This window comes from Mus pahari, chromosome 21 (assembly GCF_900095145.1).
Source record: "Mus pahari chromosome 21, PAHARI_EIJ_v1.1, whole genome shotgun sequence".
Lineage (NCBI taxonomy): Eukaryota > Metazoa > Chordata > Mammalia > Rodentia > Muridae > Mus > Mus pahari.
This window is the reverse complement of record NC_034610.1, coordinates 8,696,948-8,702,879: the sequence shown is the minus strand read 5'-3', so window position 1 is coordinate 8,702,879 and position 5,932 is coordinate 8,696,948. Positions and strand designations below refer to the sequence as shown.

The 5,932-nt window shown below is 44.0% G+C and overlaps 1 protein-coding gene across 1 annotated transcript in view; it reads right to left on the bottom strand.

The window, feature by feature from the left end:
- Positions 1 to 3,274: 3,274 nt before the first annotated feature.
- The window catches only part of Rnaset2 (ribonuclease T2), a 54,479-nt gene continuing 51,821 nt past the window's right edge, over positions 3,275 to 5,932 (bottom strand). Inside the window, exon 10 of the mRNA XM_021221474.1 lies at positions 3,275 to 4,822. The gene's annotated coding sequence lies outside the window, so the exon portion shown is untranslated. The remainder of the gene's footprint in view (positions 4,823 to 5,932) is intronic.

The window sequence follows — 5,932 nt, the reverse complement described above, 5'->3', positions numbered from 1 at the left end:
CCACGGTATCTCCAGCTCATCCCATCCTCAGCTCTGGGTTTTCTTCATCCGTGGGAGCTGTTCAAGAATAGTAAGGGCAGGTGAGCAGACCTGCTCTGGCAAGAGGTAAGACACTGCTTTTCATCAGTATGGACAAGTCAGTACAGTACAGACAGAGCTATAAGACCGTTCCTGCAGGCAGAGGTTCTTGCTTATACTACAGTGACTCACATGTCTGGCTTATCTTGTACATGAGCTAGAAGTGAATGAAACACAAAAGACTCTGTATGGGTCCCACTTCAGTAGGAGTAGGAAAGGAAAGAAAATGCCTCCTGGATATCACAAGATGGCTGTGGAGGACAGCCTAGGAAAGCCAACACCAGTCCATACTGTAGCTTGTGCAGTCAGAGAACTCCTCACAGAGATGGACGTGCAAGCAAAGACTTGGGGCTTGTGGGAAATAGGCTGGCTTCACACACAGTGGTCCAGGCTGCATAGCCAGTTCCAGGCCACACCTGGCTAACTCGGGAACAGGGCAGCTTTGCTTTATATACAGGGATCCGATTGGGAGAGGAGAAACCATGGGGAGGCCATCTGTCCTGTAGACACAGCACCTTAACATTTTGTTTCTCTTAAAGCAAAGCATCTTGGGATTTTCCCATCTTTTAAATTACTGTCTATTAAAAATCTCTTCTGAGATGGGCAGATAGCTCCGATGGTTAAAAACGTTCGCCAGGGCCCAGGGACCAGAGTTGGATCACTGGAGTTCATGTTAATAGCAAAGGGGAGTCTCTCTCTCTCTCTCTCTCTCTCTCTCTCTCTCTCTCTCTCTCTCTCTCTCTCTCTCTCTCTCTCTCTCTCTCTCTCTCTCTCATCCTGTATAGTGTAGTATTCCGTTGTGCTGATATACCTTTGCTTGTAGAATCTGTTCCCACAGATGAACGTTTTTGCTTCAATAAACATAATGTTTCCACCACTCTATACTCAGGGACTCCACAAAGTGAGTCTGCTAGGTAAATGAAGAGTGTGAACATGGCTGCCTCTTATTATGTACAACAACAAAATAGTCTCAAAGCAAGGTTTGCCTTACCGATAGGGGAAATGAGATTCACTTCTGTAGATTTTTTAAGCAGCCTGAAAGATCTTCCCAGCTCAGAGGCACTGCACGTTTAAAATGATTACTATGAAAGCAGGATTTGGAAGCACTGTGAGATTGACTACTAGCTTTGACTAAATCATATGCTATACTTCTGGCTGAGAAATTAATTAATTGTAAGTACAATCCAACCTTATTGTCACCGAAATCAAGATTTGTGTGTGATCCATTCCTTATGAAAACTACAAGATCAAACCGGACAAAGGAGAGGATTAAAAATAAGAAGGGCAGTATCTCATGTCACATAAAGTATATACTCTATAGGATTGCTATTAATGCAGAGCTGCGGAAAGGCAAACTCGAATGCACATGTCAGCGAGAACTGTCCAAGCAATGACACTCAGGCCCAGAAGACCCTAGAAAAAGGACGGAATACAAGTTACAGGGATAGACTACATTTGGGAGAAATTTGCTTTATTTCCCAAATATACAAAGTTGGGGTAATTTAAATCATTATCACAGAAGTGTGAAAAGGGGACCAGGAAGATGGCTAAGCCACTTGTGACTAAGCCTGAAGGCTTGAGTTCCGTCCCTCGGATCCACGCCTGCACACTGACTTCTGACCTCCGTGACCTGACGTGCTATCTCTATGCCTGCTGGGATAGCGTTCTCCACCCGTCTGCACATAGGCAAATAAAGTATGAAATTTGTTTACGGTGTGAAATCGTAACAACAAAGAAGGAAATACAGGTAAATACCTATGTGATTTGGAGAATAACTCTTTAAGCATGCAAAGCCAGAATGAACTTCAAAAGACCAAATTAGGGTGTATCTACACAAAAATTATCTTAATTTTTTTTGAATTAAAAGACATATTTTTTTGAGCTATAACTTAATGACTGAATTGTTTCTATTTCTTTTTTTTTTTGCTTTTGATTTTCTTTTTTTTTCTTATTATTTTCTTTATTTACATTTCAAATGCTATCCCGAAAGTTTCCTATACCCCTCCCCCCACCTCTGCTCCCCTACCCACCCACTCCCACTACTTGGCCCAGGCCTTGCCTTGTGCTGGGTCATATAAAGTTTACAAGACCAAGGGGTCTCTCTTCCCAGTGATGGCCGATTAGGCCATCTTCTGCTACATATGCAGCTAGAGACACAAACTCGGGGGGTACTGGTTAGGTTAGTTCATATTGTTGTTCCACCTACAGGGTTGCAGCCCCCTTCAGGTTCTTGGGTACTTTCTCTAGCTCCTCCATTGGGGACCCTGTGTTCCATCCAATAGCTGGCTGTGAGCATCCACTTCGGTGTTTGCCAGGCACTGGCATAGCCTCACAAGAGGTCGCAATATCAGGGTCCCTTCAGCAGAATCTTGCTGGCATGAGCATTAGTATCTAGGTTTGGTGGCTGATGATGGGATGGACTCCTGAATGGGGTAGTCTCTGGATAGTCCATCCTTTCATCTTAGCTCTAAATTTTGTCTCTGTACCTATATCCTTTCATGAGTATTTTGTTCCTTATTCTAAGGAGGAATGAAGTATCCACACAATGGTCATCCTTCTTGGTTTTCTTGTGTTTTGCATAATGTATCTTGGGTATTCTAAGTTTCTGGGCTAATATCCGCTTATCAGTGAGTGCATATCTAGTGACTTCTTTTGTGATTGGGTTACCTCACTAAGGATGATATCCTCCAGATACATCCATTTGCCCAAGAATTTCATAAATTCATTGTTTTTAATAGCTGAGTAGTACTCCATTGTGTAAATGTACCACATTTTCTGTATCCATTCCTCTATTGAGGGACTTCTGGGTTCTTTCCAGCTTCTGGCTTTATAAATAAGGCTGCTATGAACATAGTGGAGCATGTGTCCTTATTACCAGTTGGAAGATCTTCTGGGTATATGCCCAGAAGAGGTATTGTTGGGTCCTCCGGTAGTACTATGTCCAATTTTCTGAGGAACCGCCAGACTGATTTCCAGAGTGGTTGAACAAGCTTGCAATCCCACCAGCAATGGAGGAGTGTTCCTATTTCTCCACAACCTCGCCAGCATCTGCTGTCACCTGAATTTTTAATCTTAGTGATTCTGACTGGTGTGAGATGGAATCTCAGGGTTGTTTTGATTTGCATTCCCCTGATGGCTAAGGATGTTGAACAAAAAAATTATCTTAAAAGACAACAAAGGGTTACAGTTTCTTTTTGGTAGTTTCTATAGTATAAAATTGAATAGGTAGATGGGCCAGAAAAATAGTTTAATAGTTACAATACTATTTTAGTATTTTAGTTAGTATTAGTGTAGTAATTATCTACTGCTTTAGCAGAGGGCCCAAGTTCAGGTCTCAGTACCCTCTATCAGACAGCTAACCACTGCCTGCAATTCCTGCCCCAGGGGACCTGACACCTCTTCTAGTCTCAGCAGGTACTGCACTCACGTGCACAAACCCACACACATAATTAAAATAGAAATAAAATAGGCAGATAAGTCATCGCCGTGAACATATGCATGAAATCTTCCATCAGCAAGCTTAGGGGAAATGCTCTGCCTAGCTCCTTATTCAGAATAAATGACTCTTTTAAAGCACGAATTCTAAGTGTTATGCATACTTAGATTGTATTATGTGTCTGTAACACTTTTGATGTTTTCCATTATGTTTTAATGAACCATCTGTCTAAAACTTATTTTCAAAAATTAAGCCATTGGTAATTGGGTAAATTATAGACGTGTTAGTGCTTGTATTACAGCTCATGGTTTAGCGGTTGCCATCTAAGCTAACAGAAACCAGGATGCAGTTATGGCTTAGGCAGCAGCATTGAGCAGCGACTCAAGGACCAGGCTCAAAGTGTGGCCGTCCAGGTCATGGCACCTCCCACAAGACAGAAACGCACATAGCCTTAAGGAAAATCTCCAAGGTGATAAGAAACGCCAAATAAGATCAGGACTCAGGAAGAGTGGAGCCATCTCAGCCTGTGACACCGCAGGCAGCGTGGGTAAGCCCAGTTGCAGGAGAAGCAGGAGGAACTCTGGAGAGAAAGGAGCTGCATTACCCTCTGTTACATGGCGCAGTGGAGCCTTCCTCACAATCCACAAGACCAGGGCATTCCTTTTACCACCAGCAACAGTAAAGCTTTTGGGGGTGGCACATTCAACATTCCCAACAACAGCAGTGCTTAGTGAATTTTCCTAGCTCCAGGGCAGACAGGAAGAAGGGTAACCTCTCGGTTAAGCCTTCTTGCCACAGAAGCCGAGCATTTCTCAAACCCAGAGCCCAGGAAGGAAGCATTCGCCAAGCTACTAGACACAAAGCCTGTGGGGGGTGGGGGTGGATTGGAGCAGGGCAGAGAGCAAGAAGCGTAACCCGCAAGGGGGAAGAAAGGTCTGCCGGGTCAAGGACCAAGGGCATCCTGCTCCTAGCGGCTCCACATACCCGTTTGTGGGTGGGCGTGCCAACCAGGTTAGGAGGGAGGGGAGTTGGTTACTCCTATCAATCTCATTACATCATCGTGGGAATCGGCTGTGGCTGTAAAACTGTGGGCATTTCATAGATGTTGCAGCTGGGTAGGATTGTCTAATTGCTTCCTCCCTTGGCAGCTTATGTAGTATTTTCTGGAACCACAGAAGCTAGACTGAGGGAAATCAAGCTTTCAGGTCAGATCCAGCTTGGATCATCCACGTCCTGTGTTCTCTTTTCTCGTCAGGAATTCGTGCGGAAAAGGAGTTGACGTCTCAGGACTTTAGCTCTGGTGCCTGCCTAGAATTTTGTTTATAAGAGTAATAAAACGGTTATTGCTATATTGTAACATGAGAGCTACTCTTACTGCAGAATGTGAAAAATCCCCTTTAGGGTGGGACTATGTGCCAAGTGGTTACAGAATACCATAAAACAAGCCGGGTACCCAGGAGCTGAGCCAGATAGCAGGAAGAAGTTGATGAAGTGAAGGCTACTGCCGGCATCGCCTACAGCAGTGGTTCTCAAGCTTCCACCCCTTAATACAGTCCCTCGTGTTGTGGTGACTTCCAATCTTAAAATTGTTCTCATTGCTACTGCATTACTGTAATCTGCTACTGTTATGAATCATAATGTAAATATCTGTGTTATCTGATGGTCATTAGGGAATCCTTCTCCCCACAAGTCAAGAACCATTGACACAGAGGGCATTCAACTTTTAAAGACCCAGAATAATCCAGGGCATGCTTGAAATCTCAGCACCAGGCAGCCTGAGACAAGAGATCCAGATCCATCTGAGCTGCATAACAAGATGCAGCGGGCAGGATGCGTAGATACCATCCCCCAGCACAAACCAGAGGCCTTGGAGGGTGTTTGTAATGAGTTGAGTGAAAAAAATAGACCCCATTGACTAAAGTGTTTGAACACATGGTCCCATTTGGTGCCACTGTTTGGGGAAGTGGCACAGCCTTGCTGGAGGAAGCCTATCCCGTGTCAGGGTCATGCTGCAAAATGAGCACAGGCGTCAACGTGAAGTTAATGAATACTTCTGATGCGTGCATCTTGTTGAATGTCAATTTTTTGTTATATTTTTACTTATTTGTGTACACATGTGCATGTGTGTGGTTGTGTGTGTAAAGAGTTCAGAGGGGGCTGGTGAGATGGCTCAGTGGGTAAGAGCACCCGACTGCTCTCCCGAAGGTCCGGAGTTCAAACCCCAGCAACCACATGGTGGCTCACAACCATCCGTAACAAGATCTGACGCCCTCTTCTGGAGTGTCTGAAGACAGCTACAGTGTACTTAAATATAATAAATAAATAAATCTTAAAAAAAAAAAAAACAAAAAACCAGAAAATTATCTTTGAAGTTCATGGCTACTCTGTTCATAGGAGTGTCAAAAGTGGAACCACAGC